This window comes from Lithobates pipiens, unplaced genomic scaffold (assembly GCF_037356315.1).
Source record: "Lithobates pipiens isolate NorthernLeopardFrog02 unplaced genomic scaffold, aLitPip1_a1.2 Scaffold_3, whole genome shotgun sequence".
NCBI classification, from domain to species: domain Eukaryota; kingdom Metazoa; phylum Chordata; class Amphibia; order Anura; family Ranidae; genus Lithobates; species Lithobates pipiens.
Window position 1 is genome coordinate 53,372,439 of NW_027507790.1, and position 23,243 is coordinate 53,395,681.

The 23,243-nt window shown below is 38.7% G+C and overlaps 1 protein-coding gene across 5 annotated transcripts in view; it reads right to left on the reverse strand.

The window, feature by feature from the left end:
* The window catches only part of ARVCF (ARVCF delta catenin family member), a 1,038,475-nt gene that overhangs the window by 595,793 nt on the left and 419,439 nt on the right, over positions 1-23,243 (reverse strand). For all 5 annotated transcript variants that reach the window (XM_077461693.1, XM_077461692.1, XM_077461694.1 and 2 more), the window contains exon 3: positions 6,407-6,459. The gene's annotated coding sequence lies outside the window, so the exon portion shown is untranslated. The remainder of the gene's footprint in view (positions 1-6,406; positions 6,460-23,243) is intronic.

Sequence of the window (23,243 nt, forward strand, 5' to 3'; positions counted from 1 at the left end):
CAGTACAGAGTAGAGGACAGTTCCTCTTTGGATCTGACTTTGTTCAACCCGCTGGTTGAATGGGAAAAAAAAGACCTATGCTTGGCCAGCTTAAGGCTCATCTATTTCTACAAGAATAAATAAACTAAGTGGCTGAGGCCGCGTACACACGGGCGGATTGTCTGCCCAACTAAGTTCGTCAGACAATCCGACAGACAGTCCGTTCAAAATTTGCATGAACGGACTTGACCACACACGATGAGCAGACAGTCCGCTGAAAGCGTGCGCGATGACGTGTACAGCACGTACGACGGGACTAGAAAAACGACATCCTATACATTGCAATGCAACCTTCGGCCGTGTAAATCCTTTCTGAGCATGTGCCATACTTAGTTCGTCCAACTTGCCTACACACGAGCGGACTGTCCACTGAAACCAAGTTTGGACGGACAAAACCAAGTTTGAACAGACAAAATTTCGGAAATTCCGTAAGACTTTGTTCGTCAGACAGTCCGCTGAAAAAGTCCGCTGAAGCCCACACACAAGCGGATTGTCCGCTGAAACACGGTTCAGCGGACTAAGTTGGACAGACAATCCGCCCGTGTGTACGCGGCCTCACTCTTCCATTCAGAGATTAGTTTGAGAAAGGACACAATGAAACAAACAGCAATTTCTCCAGGACAGAAACAGACAAAATTTGAACAATAGTGTTCTATCACGTGTTATAGGAATCACTTATGATGCCCTATCACACATTTAAAACAATGAACATTTTATAAAAGCTATATGCATTAGGACTCACAATTGCAAAAATCTGCAGTAAACCCATTGCACAAACCATTCTCAATAGCTAACAAACTGCATTGCTAAACATTCACTTGGCAACTTGCTGTCATCCTTCAACCACAAAACTAGACTCTGGAAATTGATTGAAAATGTCTTTACTAGTGTAACTGAGGGTTCAATCAATTTCCAACCTATAGCCTACAATATGGTCCCTGGAAGCCAAAGACAATTGTTTTTGAAAGCTGACTGGAGATTTCCTAATGTATGGCCAGTGTCATAGTATTGAGGTATGTAGCACCAATATACAGTATATGCCAGTGGTTGTACTGTATTGGTGCGTTTCTCAAAATATAAGGTAGTTTAATTGACTTTTACCTAAACATGGCCTAATGTATCTGACTGCAAGGACTCTAGCTTATAAACTCCACTGAAGCAAGGACTTATTTGTGGAAAAAGCAGTTTTATAGGGTTGGTAAGTTTTTAACAGAAAAAATTAATAAGTAAATAAAGTATCGCTAAATTTCTACTGAGGTTGGATGAATAGAGAGGAAAAGTGTTAGAGCCGCTGTCGGGTTTTATGTCTGTTTCTGTTTCTACTGAGATTTCCTCTCATTTTCTGTCAGAGCCAGGAAATTATGGAAATATTTCCAACAAGAATAGAAAAAACATGGAAAAGGGCTGGAACAGCTAGCAATGCTGCATTTTTTGACTGTGCCTTCTTTTCCCAGTGACAACTACTGCCCCCTATTACCTGTCCTAGTGTCACAGGGACAGGAAGTGAAGGCAAATCTCCTCACTTTCTACCTAAAACAAAGTAAAAAAAGAGCTTTAAACAAAAATCCACAGATGCCCTTAACAGGTGACATAGTTATGACATAATCTTGTCAGTTACCTCAGACTTTTGGAGGTACACTATCTGACCTCTGCATTAGAATATAACTAGGATGGGAGAACAGAATGGTGTGGCTGTCAACAAGGCTCACAGATCAGTTATTAACAAGCAAAAAAAACAACACTTTCTTCCAATATTTGGGAAAGTCTAAATATAACATCAAAAAGAGCCTTTAATGTAAGCAATAATTATCGTTCTGACCGATGTGTGAACCTGTGGAAGGCAGCCGACTCCAGGGAACACTTTGGAAAAGTCCCACCCTAAATGTAAAACAACATGTGTTGATATTCAGCATTAATACTCTTACCAAAGGAGACTTTTGTTGCAAGATATCGTCCAAGCACACATTTCTATATCATTTATGTCACTAGGGATTATTTTTACATAACTCATCAATTCTATGCCAAGTTTAATGCATTCAGTTCCCGACACATTTGATGGCTTCTGTATTCAGAATCTCAGCCAAATCAGCATGGGATTCAGAGGCGCACAGCAGCAACCGGTCTCAAGAACACTTGCAATGTAGATACAAACACTTGCCTTTCATCCTACATTATGCCAGAACGGATGCTAATATGCATGCTAAGGTTACATGATGATTCTAATAGACCGGGCACGTCCTCAGCTGCACTAATAAAAGGAAAATACACTGCATTCAATAAATATACTACCGTCCATTCCCAAGATTTGGCTTCTTACACAGTAAGCTATGCTTGAAAATCATGTAAATTGAGCCAAAAGATTACTGCTTTGATCTCCCACATTTCATGTTTATAAATGCACCTAAAAGAAAAGGCAAACTTCTATGTAGCTCAGTTCTTCCCAAACCTTTTTTTTCTCTTTGAACAAACAGGCAGCACAAGAAAAAACATGTTACATAATATTACACAGCAACATAGCAAACAAAGTTCTAAAAAGTGATCCAACATATTCTACTTAGGGCCAGATTTATTATGCTTTCTTCAGGAAAGTAAAGTTCATTGCATTCCCTGTATGTTGTTTCTCTTTCTGGAATATAAAACAAAAACAAAAAAATGTAATATATATATATATATATATATATATATCTACATATATATATATATACACATATATATATATATACACATATATACAGTGCCTTGCGAAAGTATTCGGCCCCCTTGAACTTTTCAACCTTTTGCCACATTTCAGGCTTCAAACATAAAGATATAAAATTTTAATTTTTTGTGAAGAATCACCAACAAGTGGGACACAATTGTGAAGTGGAACGAAATCTATTGGATATTTTAAACTTTTTTAGCAAATAAAAAACTGAAAAGTGGTGCGTGCAAAATTATTCGGCCCCTTTACTTTCAGTGCAGCAAACTCACTCCAGAAGTTCAGCGAGGATCTCTGAATGATCCAATGTTGTCCTAAATGACTGATGGTGATAAATAGAATCCATCTGTGTGTAATCAAGTCTCTGTATAAATGCACCTGCTCTGTGATAGTCTCAGGGTTCTGTTGAAAGCACAGAGAGCATCATGAAGACCAAGGAACATACCAGGCAGGTCCGTAATACTGTTGTGGAGAAGTTTAAAGCCGGATTTGGATACAAAAAGATTTCCCAAACTTTAAACATCCCAAGGAGCACTGTGCAAGCGATCATTTTGAAATGGAAGGAGTATCAGACCACTGCAAATCTACCAAGACCTGGCCGTCCCTCTAAACTTTCAGCTCAGACAAGGAGAAGACTGATCAGAGATGCAGCCAAGAGGCCCATGATCACTCTGGATGAACTGCAGAGAACTACAGCTGAGGTGGGAGAGTCTGTCCATAGGACAACAATCAGTCATACACTGCACAAATCTGGCCTTTATGGAAGAGTGGCAAGAAGAAAGCCATTTCTCAAAGATATCCATAAAAAGTCTCATCTAAAGTTTGCCACAAGCCACCTGGGAGACACACCAAACATGTGGAAGAAGGTGCTCTGGTCAGATGAAACCAAAATCAAACTTTTTGCCCACAATGCAAAACAATATGTTTGGCGTAAAAGCAACACAGCTCATCACCCTCAACACACCATCCCCACTGTCAAACATGGTGGTGGCAGCATCATGGTTTGGGCCTGCTTTTCTTCAGCAGGGACAGGGAAGATGGTTAAAATTGAGGGGAAGATGGATGCAGCCAAATACAGGACCATTCTGGATGAAAACCTGTTGGAGTCTGCAAAAGACCTGAAACTGGGACAGAGATTTATCTTCCAACAAGACAATGATCCCAAACATACAGCAAAATCTACAAAGGAATGGTTCACAAATAAACGTATCCAGGTGTTAGAATGGCCAAGTCAAAGTCCAGACCTGAATCCAGTCGAGAATCTGTGGAAAGAGCTGAAAACTGCTGTTCACAAACGCTCTCCATCCAACCTCACTGAGCTCGAGCTGTTTTGCAAGGAAGAATGGGCAAGAATTTCAGTCTCTCGATGTGCAAAACTGATAGAGACATACCCCAAGCGACTTGCAGCTGTAATCGCAGCAAAAGGTGGCTCTACAAAGTATTAACGCAAGGGGGCCGAATAATTTTGCACGCCCCACTTTACATTTTTTTATTAGTTAAAAAAGTTTCAAAAATCCAATAGATTTCGTTCCACTTCACAATTGTGTCCCACTTGTTGGTGATTCTTCACAAAAAATTTACATTTTATATCTTTATGTTTGAAGCCTGAAATGTGGCAAAAGGTTGAAAAGTTCAAGGGGGCCGAATACTTTTGCAAGGCACTGTATATATATATATATATATATATATATATGTATATATATATACACACATATACAGTATCTCACAAAAAAGAGTACACCCCTCACATTTTTGTAAATATTTTATTATATCTTTTCATGTGACAACACTGAACAAATTACACTTTGCTACAATGTAATGTAGTGAGTGTACAGCTGGTATAACAGTGTAAATTTTCTGTCCCCTCAAAATAACTCAACACACAGCTATTATAGTGAAACCGCCTGTAACAAAAGTGAGTACACCCCTAAGTGAAAATGTCCAAATTGGACCCAAAAGTGTCAATATTTTGTGTGGCCACCATTATTTTCCAGCACTGCTTTAACCCTCTTGGGCATGGAGTTTACCAGAGCTTCACAGGTTGCCACTGGAGTCCTCTTCCACACCTCCATGATGACATCACGGAGCTGGTGAATGTTAGAGACCTTGCGCTCCTCCACCTTTCATTTGAGGATGCCCCACAGATGCTCAATAGGGTTTAGCTCTGGAGACATTCTTGGCCAGTCCATCACCTTTAACCTCAGCTTCTTTAGCAAGGCAGTGGTTGTCTTGAAGGTGTGTGTGGGGTCGTTATGTTGGAATACTGCCCTGCGGCCCAATCTCCGAAGGCAGGGGATCATGCTCTGCTTCAGTATGTGACAGTGCATGTTGGCATTCATGGTTCCCTGAATGAACTGTAGTTCCCCAGTGCCGGCAGCACTTATGCAGCCCCTGACCATGACACTTCCACCACCATGCTTGACTGTAGGCAAGACACACTTGTCTTTGTACTCCTCACCTAGTTGCTGCCACACACGTGTTTGACCCCATCTGAACCAAATAAGTTTATCTTGGTCTCATCCGACCACAGGACATAGTTCCAGTAATCCATGTTCATAGTCTGCTTGTCTTTTGCAACCTTTTTGCGGTCTTTCTTGTGCATCATCTTTAGAAGAGGCTTCCTTCTGGGATGACAGCCATGTAGACCAATTTAATGCAGTGTGCAGCATATGGTCTGAGCACTGACAGGCTCACCCTGCACCCCTTCAACTTCTGCAGCAATGCTGGCAGCACTCATATGTCTATTTCTGGAAGATAACCTCTGGATATGATGCTGAGTGCGTTCACTCAACTTCTTTGGTCGACCATGGCGAGTCAGCCTGTGGAACCCGTCCTGTAAAACCGCTGTATGGTCTTGGCCAACGTGCTGCAGCTCAGTTTTAGGCAATCTTCTTATAGCCTAGGCCATTATTTATGTAGAGCAATGGCTACAACGGGGAGGGAAAATGGTTAATTGGACCCAATTTGGACATTTTCACTTAGGTGTGTACTCGCTTTTGTTGCCAGTGGTTTAGACATTAATGGCTGTGTGTTGAGTTATTTTGAGAGGACAGCAAATTTACACTGTATACAAGCTGTACATCTTCTATTTTATATTGTAACAAAGTGTAATTTCTTCAGTGTTGTCAAATGAAAAGATATAGTAAAATATTTGCAAAAATGTTAGGGGTGTACTCACTTTTCTGAAATAATGTATATATATATATATATATATATATATATATATACACACACACACACACACACACACACAAAAGTGTATTTCTTAACATTGAAGGTGACAGAGATGAGCTGTAGTAAATTTATTTCCAATATAGAAATCCAGAGTAAAGTTTACAATTTTAATCAGGCTGAAAAACATTGAAATAAACATCTACTTAGTTTTCCAATTTCACAAAAAAATCCAATTTCATTTTAAATTACATTTTTGCTGCAACTATTTCATCCTGGAGCAAAATCCCTAGCCAGATTACTCCAAGAAAAATATTTCTTAAAATCCCACTGAAAGCACTACTTTATGAACCACAATGGTGTCTCTGTGTTGTGTTTGTGACATTGTGTAGTGTACACATATTATTTTAAAGTAATGGCATGAGTACGTGTGTATCAATTTGTTCAGTATGGTCAGTTAAACATTTACTATAATTCATTTGAATTTTATCTACTTACCCAGTATCATTTTATGTCAGAAGATGAAGCAGAATCACCAAATCAGGAGATATCTGAAAATAAACAAAAATATTGTATATATATATTTTTTTACTAATGTAAACCTAACAAACAAATGGGGTAAACTTATAACATTTCCTAAATAAAACATTGGCATAAACCTAAAAAATAGAGCATGCTAAGATATAACTACTACCATGACACACGTAACAATTCTTCCAGTTTCAATCAACTTGACAAGAATTGCAGTATTATTCTATGTAAGGTCTATGGCTGCAACACTAGTCCCCTGTTCAAAGATGCCATATGTGTTACTTCAACAGGTACCTTAAAATTCACCATGCTATCCAGGCACAATTTTGATTATTAATGCTAATTATACAAGTGTTCCCTCTCATGAAGCTACTGTTCTCTATGTCTTCTAAAAAACAAGTAACAGGTTTATACCGCCGTTTACAAATGCAGGCCTCTAGATCTTTTGAAAAGGCCTTAACTAAATAGTCCAGAGCCATACCCTCACCAACAAAAGAGCACTTAGTACACAGAGTCTTCACTCCTAATCCTTATTCATCCACCAACTAAATTACACTCCCTATAAACTTTCCAGATTTGAGAAAAATTTGTAATCCCCTTTGTATTATATACTGTATGTACTTCAACACCAGTGAATGCCGTCCATGCGTTTTGGACCTGCCCCAAGGTGAAGTTTATTGGCAACAAATATATTCTTTGATTGGTGACATCTTTGCCCTTTAAAGTGGAAGTAAACCCTCCTATAATTTTCAGCCAAGGAAGCTGCCATCTTGACCTCTGTTTAATCTTCACCCGCCATGTTGCTGCACATGTGATCAGTTATGACACCCGACATTGGATGGTTTGACTTGTTTGATTTAGAGCACATCCAGTTTTTTTAACTGTTATAGCTATGATTTTACTTCCACTTTAAACTTCCATATATCCCAGAAATCTACTTCATAGTATCTTGCAAAACTAGACATCAATTGCCTACTCCAAATTGTTGGTAAGTTTGTTATTTTTAGACCAGGAAATAAAATATAGCAATTTATACTCCTCAATGTCAGATTTTTAAACCTTCTGCACTATTATTAATGATATCCTACCCGAGGCCGCAATTAGGCCTCATGCACACTGGACATTTTTGCAGCTGCTTCTAGGGGCATCAAGCGTTTTTTTTTCCTGCTTCTTAACTCCCCTGCATGATAGCCTATGTGCCCGTGCACACATGCTTTTAGCAGCATTTAGAAGCAGGGGCTTTTAAAGGTAGGATAAAATATACGACTGCCAGTGCGTCCAGGAGCAGCAGAGTTCTGGCAGGAAAAATGCTTGACGCTGCTAAACGCACCTAAACATTAGGCACGTTTAGCACTTGAGCGTTAATGTCAATGGCCAGAATAAATCAATTTTCTGCCCAATTAAATGAACTAATGCCCAAGCTCTTGATGCCTGTAAACGCGCCTAAGCTTGTAAAAGCTTTAGACACTTTTACAAGCTTTAAGTTTTTTTTCTGCCAAAACACTACTGCCAGGAAGAAAGGCTACTAGGAGAGTTTGCAAAATGTCCTGTGTGCATGAGGCCTTATTCCAACTGAAAATAGAATATTATAGAACTAGATACATATTATATACATATATTCCTATATATATTTTTATGCATCCACCTTTCATAAACCAGAGTGTTAGTGGAGGGAAATAGGAGGGGACAAATGCATGGAAGCATGAGTGTATGGTGAACTGTACCCGAAGCCTGTTGCTACAAATTGCTATTGCTGTTTGTATTTTTGTAATGTAAAAGTAAAATCTAAAGCTCATTTAACCTCTCTGATGGTATTCCCGAGTGTGGCTCGGGGTGGATTTTCAGTACCAAAAGCAGTAACCCCGAGCCACACTCGGGATCACATTGCAGGATCCAGGAAGAGTTTACTTACCTTGTCCCCAGGATCCTGCAATGTTCTCTGTGTGCGAGCCGTCCTCCACCAGATCTATTACAGTGCCAAGCTCTGTTCCCTGCGAGCGTTCCGATGCACGGGGACGGAGAACAGTGCCAAATTCAAAAAGTAAAAAACACATCACATATTCAGTAAACTGTAATCTCATTTCAGTGGTTTTGATTTGATTACATGATTTAATAATTTGTATTATTATTATTATATTATTATTTGTTATATTTATAGTTATTTATTATATTATAATTTATGATTTTGTTTTTCAAACTTTATCATAACCGGGATATCTATTAGATTCTTGTTTGGACAGATTTAAGTGAGTTATTCCTAAGAATTACAGGCCTACAATATAAAACACCAAATTTCCATGCAAAATAACTGTACCGCTTTCAGCATCAAAAATCGGACATAATTATACTGCCAGGGAGGTTAAAAAAGGATGCCATATGTCCTACATAGTAGTGTAAAGGGTAGTGGAACACTCCACTGTTCAGCTCAATGGGAAGCTCCTCCACCCCATTTTTGATAAAATGTTGTACTTTACAGTACCGTTTCATTAATACATTAATTAGGCGAAGAAAAACAGTTACAACACTGTGCTAATATAACCACAATAAATGATTCAGTTAATGAATGATTAAGAGAAAAAAAAAACACCGGTACCACAGACATAAAGAAAATGCCACACTAATAATTTCCCTTTTGAATCCTTTAATAGTTTCTGAAACAAATCTCCTACATAGATGTTTATTTAAAAATTCTGTGATACAGACCTAGGAAGCTTGTTGAGAGAATGAGATCTATGGGTTGCATGGTATTTTAAGAAGTAGAGAGCAGGGTGCATTTTGTTTAGCCTACTGCCTCTACCACCATAACATAACTCTCACATTTTACAGAACTCCAGGTCTTTGAGCACAGTAACCTTTTATCACTGTGAGGTGGCAGAGGAATAAAAAGTTCACTGTCTAACTAAAAGCCAACTGGAGTGATGCCTTCTTTATTTTAATTACTGGTGCATTTCTGGTCCTACATTGAGTTTTCCATTGTGCAGCAGGCAGACCAACACATTGGGGTTGATGTACTAAAGGAAATAAGGCTGTTCACTGGGCAATGTGAACATTCACTTTGCAAAATTAATGAGTAAATAAGATGAAGCTAAATAAGGTGGACATTGGTTGTGCTATACACCCCCCAAACAAATTCTTCTATATAATCCAGTGGTTGCCACTGCACACATATCAGAGAGAAAATGGGCCTGGGTGTGCAGCAAAGCCTGTAGTACATACAGTCCAAAAGAGAGAGCATCACTCATGAGTCTGGAGAGCTGAACACACAGTGATGATTTACATTTTTTTTTAATTCAATAAAGTTTTATTATAGAGAGAACAGTTTACAAAGTTCAAATTGTACATGAGTACAATAATTCGGTACATTGAGCATGAACAGTCATGAATATTCGAAACCAGAAATGAATACGAACAATAAAAACATAACCATATACAATTAGATGGTAGCTAGTCTCTAACGAGACCCTGGCCTTAGGGCACAGCAAGGCCAGTAATCTTATTTGCTTATCGGAATCCTGGGCCAGTAAGATGAGCTACGCAAAAAAAAAAAGAAAAAAGGAGGAAATAAGGGTCATTGAGAAAATGTCTTTGGTGAGAGAGCCTAGTGACGGGTTTGTCAACAGAGTGAGTATGAAAATCATTAGTGCTTATAAAAGAACATCAATCTTCTACAGTGGTGAACATTCATTCAGTGTTCCAACCTACTAGAGGTGGTAAAGAATAGTGGTCCCAGTTACAGTAATGGTTTCAGCTAGTATCAAGTTGTAAGTATTGGTCAGAGTACCGGAACACCACCCAGGGAGACCATAGTTTGTAAAATTTTTCAAAAGATTCCCTGGCAATGGCTACCGTTTCCTCCATGTAATATATATCTCCTATGGAATTAAACCATTCAGGCATGGAAGGAATGTCCTTTGACTTCCAGTGCCTGGGAATCAGGATTTTTGCTGCATTCAGCAAGTGTCTTGTCAAAGACTTTTTGTAGGGTTTCATGGAGCAATCTGCAATATACAACATGCAGCACATGGGTGTAAGAGGGATTTTTGTGTCTGTAATGTGTTTAATCAGTTCACACACCTTATTCCAGAAGGGCTTCAGTAGGGGACAGTCCCACCAGATATATAGTAACGTGCCTTTAGCTTGCTCGCATCTCCAACAAGAGTCCGAGGACAGTGGGTACCACTTTTTCACCTTAGCCGGCATAGCATACTAGTGTATTAACAGCTTATAAGACATTTCTTGCAGTCACTTGTATCAATAGAACATTTGTGTGCGGAAATTGAGGCTTGTCGCCATTGTCTGTCGGTAAGGTTTGCTTCAAGAGCTTTTTCCCAGTGCTCGCACTCCCTGGGCCTCCCCACCCGGCCCCTGAAGCAAAGAGTATATTAGGGAGGTAGATTTGGCTATCAGGGTTCCAGAGAGGCAGAAATATTCAAATGGGGTGGTGTGTCTGGTTAGCTGTTGTTTCGCTGGAGAGGTGTGAATATAATTGTGTATTTGGCTAAAAGTCCAGTATGCAAAATATTTTTGGCAGCTCAAGTCTTTCTTCAGAGAGGCAAAGGGTTTTACCTTGTTAGCATCAACACAATGTGTTATTAAGAGGGGCACTTTTTAGTCAGAGGGTGAGGATAGTCGTAAATCTATCTCGGGTGGGGAAAATTGTGGGTGATGGGTGTAAGGGGGCCAGGGGATGAAGACAGCTTGTAGCGCCTTGTCATCACGTGGAATGTTTTCAGTGTCATTCCTATAAGTGGGTGATGTTGTAGGTCATGCGGCAGTTTCTTCCAGGGAATACAGGGGAGGAATCTCAGGAGCAGTGTAGATGATGCCTCCTCCAGGGTGACCCAGTCTTTCTGCTCCCTATGGCAATTCCAATCCAGGATACTGGCTAAGTGTATTCCAAAGTGGTAAAGTTTGAAGTCAGGGAGTCCTATACCCCCCTCTTTTAACTTTGTAAGGGTATCAAGATTTATGCGTGTTTTTTTCCCCATCCAGATAAAGGTGCGCATGATGGCCTTGAGTTGTTTAAAAAATTCACAGGGGATTGGTATTGGCAGAGTATGGAAATGATATATAATTCTGGGCAGTTTTACCATCTTAAGTATGGCAGCCCTGCCAAACCATGAAAAGGGTTTAGATGTCCTGTAATGGAGGAGAATTAGCATTATAAGCATCTATTAGGTTGCCCGTAAGTTTTATTCCAAGATAAGTAATGGATGAGGGTACCCACTTAAATGAGCAAGCGGTATGTGCTCTGGCTAGCAAGTCAGGTGGTAGTGTAAGGTTGAGGGCTTCCGACTTGGTGTAATTCATTTTCATATTGGATATGTAGCCAAAAAGTTTAAAGGCCCTGATTAAGTTCAGGCTTGAGATATGTGTCTGTGTGAGGTAAAATAGGAGGTCGTCTGCATATGCAGCTACTTTATAGGTGCGATCACTTATGTGGAAACCTTTTATGTTTGGATTTGCATTAATTATGTGAATAAAGGGTTCTAAGGACAAAATAAACAAAAGAGGGGACAAGGGGCAACCCTGCCTCATGCCATTGTTGACATCTACTGCCTCCAAGAGGGTACCATTTATTTTAAACCTCGCTTGTGGTTTGTGATATAAAGCCGCTATCCATGCCATCATATGTAGTCCCAGACCAATGTGTCTGCAGGTAGCAAATAGGTAGTCCCAGGCCACAGGTTCGAAGGCCTTCAATTCCCTTTGTATGTGCGCAATGGATCAGGTTGAGAGTCTTTATGACATTGTCACATGCTTCCCTTCCCGGCATGAATCCCACTTGTTCTGGCCCAATAAGATTAGGGTGAAGAGACGTTAGTCTAGTGGCCAGGATTTTGGCCAGAAGTTTTAGGTCCAGGTTCAATAACGAAATTGGCCTATAACTCGAGAAGTCTGTGGGATCTTTAGCCAGTTTGGGAAGCAGTGCGGCATGTGCCGACGTGAATGTATTTGATGTGGGTGGTGAGGTTTTGAGGTGATTGAGGGTGCGGAGGAGGGAAACCTTTAGGGTGTCAGTAAATGTTTTATAATAATGGGCCATGAACCCATCAGGGCCTGGGCTCTTACCCGTTTTGAAAGCCTTACTAGCCAATAAAAGCTTGTCTTCTGTGATAGGTGATTCTAAAGATTCACACTCGGTCTGGGTTTTTCTTTAGTGCCCTGGAAATCAGGAGGTTTGTGAGGTGAAGGCAAATTATAAAGCTTTGTATAGAAGGTGTGAAATTGTGATGCGATTGGATCCATTTTATGTAGTGCTTGGCCTTCCGTGTTTTTAATGGACAAAATAGAGTGGGGGCGTGGGTTATTTCTTTAAGAGCCTTTGCCACATTTGTCTCTGTGTTCATAATAGAAGCCTTTACTAAAATAAAGAATGCATTTCGCTTTAAGATTGAGCAAGGAGTTTTTCTCTAGTTTCTAACAACTCCGCAGAGGTGGCTTCTGCGTGAGATTGTTTATGTTGGTTTTCTAAACAATGATTTTTTGTGCCAGCGACGCAATGTCTTTATTGGCCTTCTTTTTCTTATGAGTACCCAAGCGGATACATTCGCCACATATGACGCACTTATGCGCTTCCCAAATCATCATGGTTGACATGTCATCTGTTTCATTAAGTTGGAAATACGTTTTAAGTGCTGCAGCGATTTGTGGGCAAGTGGTGGGGCCAGATAGTAGCGTAGAGTTCAATTGCCAGCTACATGATTTGTGAGGTTTGTCAGTCTGTGTCAGGGAAATCGACACCGGGCAATGGTCCGAGAATGTTTGTATGCCTATGTTGGCTGTATGTAGCAGGGGCAGGTCACGCTGAGAGATGAAGACATAGTCAATATGTGAGTGTTTTTTTATGTAAAGGTGAGTAATACGTAAAGTCTTTACCTGTTGGGTGTACCAGGTGCCATGCATCCACCAAGGTCAAAGAGTTCAGTAGAGACTTAATTTTCTGTAAAATAGAATATGAGATACTGGATTTGCCATTGGGGGTATCCTGCAGAGGAAGCAAAGGGATATTAAAATCCCCTCCTAGTATGATACAACCAGTAGCAAATCTTTTTAGTTTGTCCACCAGGCGGCAACAAAATGCCAAATGTCCCAAATTAGGAAAATAGGCATTTTCAATTGGTCTATTATACCAAGTCCCCTTCAGGAATAAAAATCGCCCCTTTGGGTCCGCATATTATTGAGTTATCTTAAAGTTGGCATGTTTGTGCAACAAAATCGATACTGACTTGGATTTATGATCTGTATTTGGCGCATGGAACACCTCTGGGAAATGTTTGTCAAACAGTCTTGGAATTGATTGAATGTGAAAGTGTGTCTCTTGTATGAACACAAAGGCAGGTTGTGCCTTTTTCAGTTCCCTTATGAGGGATATCCGTCTTTCTGGTACATTAAGGCCTGTAAGATTGTGTGAGATCAACATAGGGCATCTGCCCAAGGACAAGTATGCCATTCTTGCCCTATTGAGTCTAAGCAGAATAGCAGGGACCTCTGCTCACCAAAAAAAAGGGGGGTGGAGGAGAACACAGGAACACAAGGAGAAGGAGGAATAAAGGGGGAATCCCCTGGGTGAACAGGAGGATTAGATACAAATGTGACAATGAGCACACGTCTACAAGCTGTAGAAGGGCTCTTTAAATTGTGCCTAACTTAGGGCCTAACGGATTGTAAAAGATGGGGAAGATGGGGAAGAACTGAACAAAGGGAGAAAAACCCTGTGGGGGGACCAGAGATAGGGCACAGTGTTGGGGGATCAAGTAAGTTATCTATATAAAACCTATTACATATAAATAACTGCAACACTGACTTAATAACGATAATTTTATTTTGACGTTTCAAAGAGGCATAAGTTTGTCTACTTTATCTACTTTAGGACAACAAACAAGTGAAGCAACACAACTAAAACACAACACAGCTAAAAACAGTAGTGGTCAAATGTCCAAATTTGGGAGAACAGAAAAACAACAACAAAAGTACATACTCAAAGGAAAAAGCCAAATCCAGGCACTAAAGAAAGATGTCTGAGACAAAAAACTGCACGACGGAGTACCATGCAGAGTATCATGCTGCCTAGGCTTGAGCAGCCATCTTGCCTAGGCAGCATGATACTCTGTATCATTTTTTTTGTCTCTGACATCTGTCTTTAGTGCTGGGTTTTGGCTTTTTCCTTTATTTGTGTAAGTGTGTATTTATGTATGTATGTATGTATGTATGTATGTACTTTTGTTGTTTTTTTTCTGTTCTCCAAAATTTGAACATTTGCCTGTTGATCTTTTTATATGTTATGTTGTTTCACTTGTTTGTTGTCCTCAGGAACACAAAGCTTGTGTCTCATCAAAATGTTGAAATAAAATCTTTACTTCACATCTTGAGACCTGTAAGTGCAGCTCTCTCTTTTGAACAAATTATTTTAAATATCTTGGGTGTGTCTAGTACTCTAACAAAATAGATTGGTTGTATGTGTCAAGTACAGGCTCTTCCTTGCCATCTGCTGCATCAAGAAGAGTTACTAGACAGAAAAGTTATTATTGCTTCATTGTAAGGGGCGACCTTTGATCTGCATATGATGTCAGCTAGTGTTCATTTTTAATCCTTTATTTATTCTTATCAACCTTAATTAAGTCCTTCCTCTCCTTCTCTAGTTTGCTATTATTTTGCGGCCAATAATTTTTTATTTCTATTTTTTTGGTACCATGATTACCTTTCATTTTCATTGAAAAATTCAAATCTTTTTAGTGCTTGATTTAAAAAAAAAGCACAATATTGAAAGAAAAACATGATTTAATTTTAAAATAGGTTTGCTATGTTTGTAATAAAACAAGATTGTATTGTCATTATACACACGAGATATTATATACTAAATTGTGCACTTTTTAGTAAAGGTTTTAAACCTAACACTGATTAAACTAGAGAAAAGCTATTTTTATTCAGTTACTTCTTTTGTCTCTAAATTGGATAGAAAATAAAATAATTTTTTTCAAGATATATGGCCAAGAGAAAGCCTTTTTTTGTACTTAAAAAAATATGTATTACTTTATTATCTTAAGCACTGACAAGCTGAACTGTAAAATTTGCTCTGGTCCACAAGAGATAAACAGGTACAAGAGATGAACTGTTTATTTTCCCTTGCACTTAATCAGGTATTCAAACTGAAGACAGGTTCACCTTTTTTATTAACATTTACTTCATAACATGGACCCTCACATTGTTAGTTCATCTAAGTAGGCACATCTTAAACAATTCAGTTTAATATCCCTCATACTGAATGGTTGTTGATTAAATATTGCTGTATGGAGTTGACACCTCTATCAAGTGCTAACAATTTCTAGTCCTAGGAGTACTGGGCATTTAAACGTTATGATACACTGGTTTTCCTATTATAACTGTGACTTTTAAATTAAAGTGTCTCAACTTCAGGACTCTCTGTATTGCCCAAAAGCACTCAGCAAAACTCACACTTGCCTTTTCCACATGTAATTTTCTAGTGCAGATTTATGTGACGGGTTTCCCTGAGGCAATACAGACTTTCTGGACAGATTGCAAATGCTTAAAAAATAAGTCCAACAAAAATTGTGGATGCACATTACACTAAGTGGTTCTTCAAACTAAAAGGCAAGAAAAATAGTAAAAAAAAAAAAAGAAGACATCCATAACAAAATACAGTGGTGTGAAAAAGTGTTTGCCCCCTTCCTCATTTCCTGTTCCTTTGCATGTTTGTCACACTTAAGTGTTTCGGAACATCAAACCAATTTAAACAATAGTCAAGGACAACACAAGTAAACACAAAATGCAATTTGTAAATGAAGGTGTTTCTTATTTAAGGTGAAAAAAATCCAAACCATCATGGCCCTGTGTGAAAAAGTGATTGCCCCCTAAACCTAATAACTGGTTGGGCCACCCTTAGCAGCAACAACTGCAACCAAGCGTTTGCGATAACGTGCAATGAGGCTTTTACAGTGTCCTGGAGGAATTTTGGCCCACTCATCTTTGCAGAATTGTCCTAATTCAGTTACATTAGAGGGTTTTCGAGCATGAACGGCCTTTTTAAGGTCATACCACAACATCTCAATAGGATTCAGGTCAGGACTTTGGCTAGGCCACTCCAAAGTCTTCATTTTGTTTTTCTTCAGCCATTCGGTGGTGGACTTGCTGGTGTGTTTAGGATCATTGTCCTGCTGCAGAACCCAAGTTCGTTTCAGCTTGAGTACACGAACAGATGGTCGGACATTCTCCTTCAGGATCTCTTGGTAGACAGCAGAATTCATAGTCCCTTTTATCACGGCAAGTCTTCCAGGTCCTGAAGCAGCAAAACAGTCCCAGACCATCACACTACCACCACCATATTTTACTGTTGGTATAATGTTCTTTTTATGAAATACAGTGTTCCTTCTACGCCAGATATACTTGGACACACACCTTCCAAAGAGTTCCACTTTTGTCTCATCGGTCCACAGAATGTTGTCCCAAAAGTCTTGGGGATCATCAAGATGTGTTGTGGAGAAATTGAGACGAGCTTTGATGTTCTTGTTGCTCAGCAGTGGTTTTCTCCTTGGAACTCTGCCATGCAGGCCATTTTTGCCCAGTCTTTTCCTGATGGTGGAGGCATGAACACTGACCTTAACTGAGGCAAGTGAGGCCTGCAGTTCCTTGGACGTTGCTGTGGGGCCTTTTGTGACCTCTTGGATGAGTCGTCGCTGCGCTCTTGGGGTAATTTTGGGCGGCCGGCCACTCCTGGGAAGGTTCACCACTGTTCCATGTCTTCGCCATTTGTGGATAATGGCTCTCACTGTGGTTCGCTGGATTCCCAAAGCTTTGGAAATGGCTTTATAACCCTTTCCAGACTGATAGATCTCAATTACTTTCTTTCTCAATTGTTCCTGAATTTCTTTGGGTCTCGGCATGATGTGTAGCTTTTAAGGATCTTCTGGTGGACCTTACTGTGTCAAGTAGCTCCTATTTAAGTGATGCCTTGATTGTGAACAGGTGTGCCAATAATCAGGCCTGGGTGTGGCTAGAGAAATTGAACTCAGGTGTGGTAAACCACAGTTATAGTATGTTTTAACAAGGGGGGCAATCACTTTTTCACACAGGGCCATGATGGTTTGGATTTTTTTTTCACCTTTAATAATAAACACCTTCATTTACAAATTGCATTTTGTGTTTACTTGTGTTGTCCTTGACTCTTGTTTACATTGGTTTGATGTTCCGAAACACTTAAGTATGACAAACATGCAAAGGAACAGGAAATGAGGAAGGGGGCAAACACTTTTTCACACCACTGTACATATGCAAACACTCCAATGCATGGTTTCACAATGTCAAAAATTTGTGACAAGATTCCACAAGGCAAAATATTATGCAGCATGTTGCCATCTTCAGAGATCAAAGCAAATTTACATTAAGAATATGTTGATGCCTTTGAGGAAGAGCAGATGTTTAAATTGCAGGTTGGATGAGTGTTTTGGTGGAACCTACAAGTTATGTAAAAAAAAAAAAAATAGCATAAACCAAGCTATGCTCTCATAGGGTTAACACATTCAGTACCTCTCAAAGGAATGAAGATGCCCAAGTTACACAGGGGAGACTGTACTTCAGGCAAATAGTTAATACATTACTGAACTACACTATGTATTTATAGTTGCTATTTTACCCGCTAGGGTTTGTTTCCTCTTAAGATTTAGACTGCTTTCTTCCATATTTGCAACAAAAAAGCAGATAAAACACGTCTGACCATTTAATCCTATGTAACTCTTCATAATGGTCAGTTATGGGTCACTGCGTTTTTCAAAGTCCTGCTTGCTGCATTTTTGGTGCATGTTTGGTGTGGTAAAAAAAAAAACGCACCAAAGGTACACCTCCCCATTGAAATGAATAGAAACTGCATCAAAAAGTGGCAAAAAACGCACTCATGGGTACATTTTCCTGCAGTTTTTGAGTCACGTGTCCCTTTTTCACAGATGCAAAATGAACCGGAAACTCATCAAACGTGCAGCAAAATCGTATATGCATTTTTACCACATTTTTGCAGTGGAGCAGTGTGAAAGTAGCCTAACACAGCCCACCCTGACAGCACAAGGAGCCTACTGACCTGACTTTTCTTTTCTGCAGTTAAGCAACACATCTAGGTCAACACTTGTCAGGACAGTAAGGTAATTACATAACTGTATTCATTGAGGGGAATTTATATAAACTGGAGAACATGGAATCTAGAGCAGTTATGCATGACAACTAATGAGCTTCTATCTTTTATTTTAAAAGCTTAACTGAAAAATTTGAAGACGAAAGCGGATTGGTTGCTATGCATGGCTGCTTTACTTTGGTTTGAAATATTGGTACTTTTTACTATTATAATTTTGCTACTTAGGCTCCTTTCACATCTAGACATCCCAGATCGCGATGCCCATTCAATCCCTTTCACTTCCAATAGCACGCCGATCGTAGAGCGATTCAATTGTCGCCTGCCAAATCGCAGTAAAATTGTGCAAACAGAGGCCCGAGACCTTTCACCCAAAATAAGTTCTTGTACGATTCTGCCCGCGATCCGCGATTTCTCTGAATGGAACAGCATTAGACCAGCGTTGGGTCAGCCTCTGCTGGTTGGACAAAGGAACAGCTTTCACTGATATGTAAACGATACATTATGTAGGTTAATTATTGTTAGGGACCTTATGTCAGAATTGCTACTGTTTAAATTGTAGCATGTTGTGTTATTGTAGAACACTGCCTCGATCTATCTATCTATCTTCTGAAGACATGGACACAGTCTCTGCAAAATGTGTCAAGAGTGCACAAATCTTGCTGCAATATGTTTTGACTGTAATATACATGTGGAAGGTGACTCTACCTATATTTGAATATTGACCAAAATATACGGTTGTTTGACTGACAATAGACATGTACATTGATGCTTGAGGGGCAGGATTCTCTTGGAGGTAACTGATTATATGTACCTCAATATTAATGTAATTCTACTAGTTCATTCGTATTTTTTTTGTATGTAAAAGGATGTCAAAAAAATATTAACATTTTTAACAGTGTATTTGGGTTTAATGTATTACCATAAAAGGTCTCTTTACAGCAAGTCTTTGTGTTATATATCAATAAAGAAATTAACTGTTGGAAATGCAATTTCAGATACCCATAGGGCTTTCTTGCAACCCCTCTTTGGTTAAAAACATTGTCTCACAGACCTGAAACATACAGTATGTGCAGAATTAGAAGTGAAAACTGCTGATCTGCACACTTGTTTCTGGTCAGTGATTTAAAGTATTAGATGGGTTCAGCACAACACCGAGCAACTTTAATTTTCATAAGTAGCACAACAGTCACATGAATATTTGCTCATGTCAGATTTCTTTTAATGCACTAGGTTCCCAGTGCTACTGGAAAACCTCTATCTATGTATTTACCTTCTAAAAATTACAGAGTGACTGATCTAAACTTTTTGAAACTTTGATGTGCAGACTGTAAAAAACTGCCAATAAAGTGCCTACAGGAGCTAAAGTACCTTGTTACTAATAAAATTTTCATACAGTCAAGTTTGATAAATCTCTTGGGCTATACTGTATGTTTAAAGGCCTGTAGATACATTTATTTTCTTCAGAAACTATAATAAATACAAGATAACCTCTATTTAAGGTTACTTGTTTATAGATTGTTAGCTAAAACTAAGTTTTGTATATTAAATATATAACCTGCACTTTAATACTAATCAAAGTAAGATTCTATGTTGTCCAATGACACATTTGCCTTAAAAGTATGATATGTTAACCTTATTTAAAGCAAATTAGTTAGTCATAAAGTAAAACTTCTGCCTGGGAGCCTGGTTCACAAACTGCTGTTAAATTTATTACGTAGAAATACCACTTGTTACCCCTCTAATTCATGATTTGCTTTTCTACTAAGGTATTGATCTGCTTGCCTTCATGGCCCAAACTCATTTTTTTTTTTTTCAAATAAATTTTATTGGAATTTTGCGTTAATACAAATAAGTAGAAAGTACATGTAGCAATATACAGGTCAAGAATAGCTGTATGACAGTGTACCTCTCAATTAAAGACAAAAACATTGTAATACAACCGAGTTAAAAGTAGGAACAAATCAAAGAGAGAGGCCGAGGGCCTTCATCAGCTAGATCAAATACAATCCCATCTCGTTCATATGGAAATGTACCGTCTCTATTTCGCTTCCTAAAAACATGAAAAAACAGAGTATTATTGCATCATATCCGAACTAATTTTTTGAGTAAGCCTATCCAAACCCTTGTCCCAAAGTAATTTTAAAGTTGCTTTACTGGCTGCTGATGCATACTCACTGAACGGCAGGGCAACAAGTGGACATATATTATCTCAAAGGGGCATATTTTAACCCTACAGTCAGGTTAGTTGAATCAATAAAAACAAAATTAATTACATTTTCCTTTATATTTACCAAAACGATATAATATGAGGTCAAACGTAAAATTTTCAATTTGTTTTCAGACAGGCCCTTACACTACATAGTTAAAGGTAAATCTAAAGTATGGCCAGCTTTAGGGATACACAAGAAGCTTTTAAAGGTAATAAATACAAGACACCTTATAGTATCTGCTCTTATGCAAGATTTTTGCCTTTATAATTTTAAATAGGATGGGAGGTGTGCTTTAAAACTATTATTAACCATTAATATAAAAACAATCTGTTGCCAACCAACAAGCAGAGCATGGGTTAGCATGGCTTATTTAGAATCAATACATGCAATATTGATTTTCTTGTGTGATTCATGTATCTCAGAAACACTTAAACTACCATTAGAACCTTTAATTATGGGTAATTATTTTAATTTTCTGTAGCTCAGGTCACCTAATATAGAGTTCACACAATATACAGCAACAGCTACAACTGAATTTCAATACTCAATATATGGCTGGCCCGATCATACAAGATTATTCCCATCACCTGTTCATAATGTGCTTTGAAAACAAATGCACTACTACCAAAGTTTAAATAATACTTCTTGTATAATTAAGTAAGGCCTCATGCACACTGGGCTTAAAAAAACACTTGTACATGTGTTTGGTGGTTTTTTTTTCAGCTTGTAAAAATACCTCTATGTTAGCCTATGTGTCCATACACATATAGTTGTTTACGCGTGTTTTAGAAGGGGAGCGTTTAAGGACTGAGGAAAAAAAACACCACCAGTGCATTCAGGAGAGGAGCTTTTGGGTAGAAAAATCATGCAACACACATAAACATTACATGATTGTATCAGCCAGAATGAATTAACTACTTGCTGACCAGCCGCCTTCGTTATACAGCAGCAGGTTGGCTCCCCTGCGCAAATCGATTCTGGACAGCCATACTCTTGAAAAATTGCATTCTTTTATTTAGAAAAATTCACATCAAAATCAAAGATGAAAATCTTCCTAAATATATCCCTCTTCCCCTGCGCGAATCGCCGTAGCTGTACAGCAGCCACTTTAAGGGGTATAGGGGACACGTGCAATGTAGGAGCTGATGCGCGTGGATGGCAGTCGTGATGTCTATTGTCCACCCAGGTTTGCTCCTCAGAGAGCCAGAACAAGGATCTGTCAATGTAAACAAACAGATCCCTGTTCTGACAGGTGAGTAGAGAGAGATCGGCTGTCCCTAGTGATTAGGAACAAAGATCTCTCTCTACTCCCTCTCAGTACACTGCCCCCCACAGTTAGAAACACCCCCCTAGGGAACACGTAACCCCTTAATCGCCCCTAGTGTTAACCTCTACCCTGCCAGTGACATTTATACAGTAATCAGTGGCTATTTTAGCTCTAAAAAAGTGTCAAAAGTGTCTGATCTATCCGCTGCAATGTCGCAGTCCTGCTAAAAATCGCTGATCACCGCCATTACTAGTAAAAAAATAAAAATAACAATAATAAAAATGCCATAAATATATCCCCTATTTTTGAGATGATATAACTTTTGCGCAAACCACTCAATATAGTTATTGTGTTTTTTTTTTACCAAAAATATGTAGAAGAATACATATTGGCCTAAACTGATGAATACTTTTTTTTGTTTGTTTTTTTGGATATTTATTATAGCAAAAAGTAAAAAATAGTTTTTTTTTTTCAAAATTGTCGCTCTTTTTTTTTGTTTATAGCGCAAGAAATAAAAACTACAGAGGTGATCAAATATGACCAAAAGAAAAAACTCTACTTGTGGGAAAAAAAGGAGATTACTTTTGTTTGGGTACAGAGTTGCACAACAGCCTAATTGTCAGTTAAAGCGACGCAGTGCCCTATTGAAAAAATGGCCTGGTCATTATATGCATTATATGCATAATAAACTTGTATGTAATATGCAGCTTTTACTGTATATTTTAAGCAGCTTTTTTGCAAGTGCATTGTAATCTGTGTTTGGAGTGTCGTTAACATTACATTGGCACCTGGATCGGAAAAGCAGTGCGTTTGAACATTGTGTAGGAAACCAGCACGGAGCGCACCGCATTCTGGTGTGAATCAACCCTTAAAAAGAACATACTGTATTTATGGTCCCTTTATCCCAAAAATCCTAGTAAACAGGAAAACAATGGGGTTTTCAGCTTCTGGCATGACTATCAACTATGTACTACTCTGATGAAATACAGAATTTTATTAAAGCATGGTTAAAATTGTTCTTAGAGATGTATATAAGAATGATATTATTATATAATTATATATTCTCTGTAGGCTCTCTTGAATGGGAAACTATATATTATAATAGGAGCTCTATATATGCTGCCCTAACTAGTGCATACAGACCTTATCAGCCCGAAAGGACAATGCTGTTAGCACTGGTTGAAAATT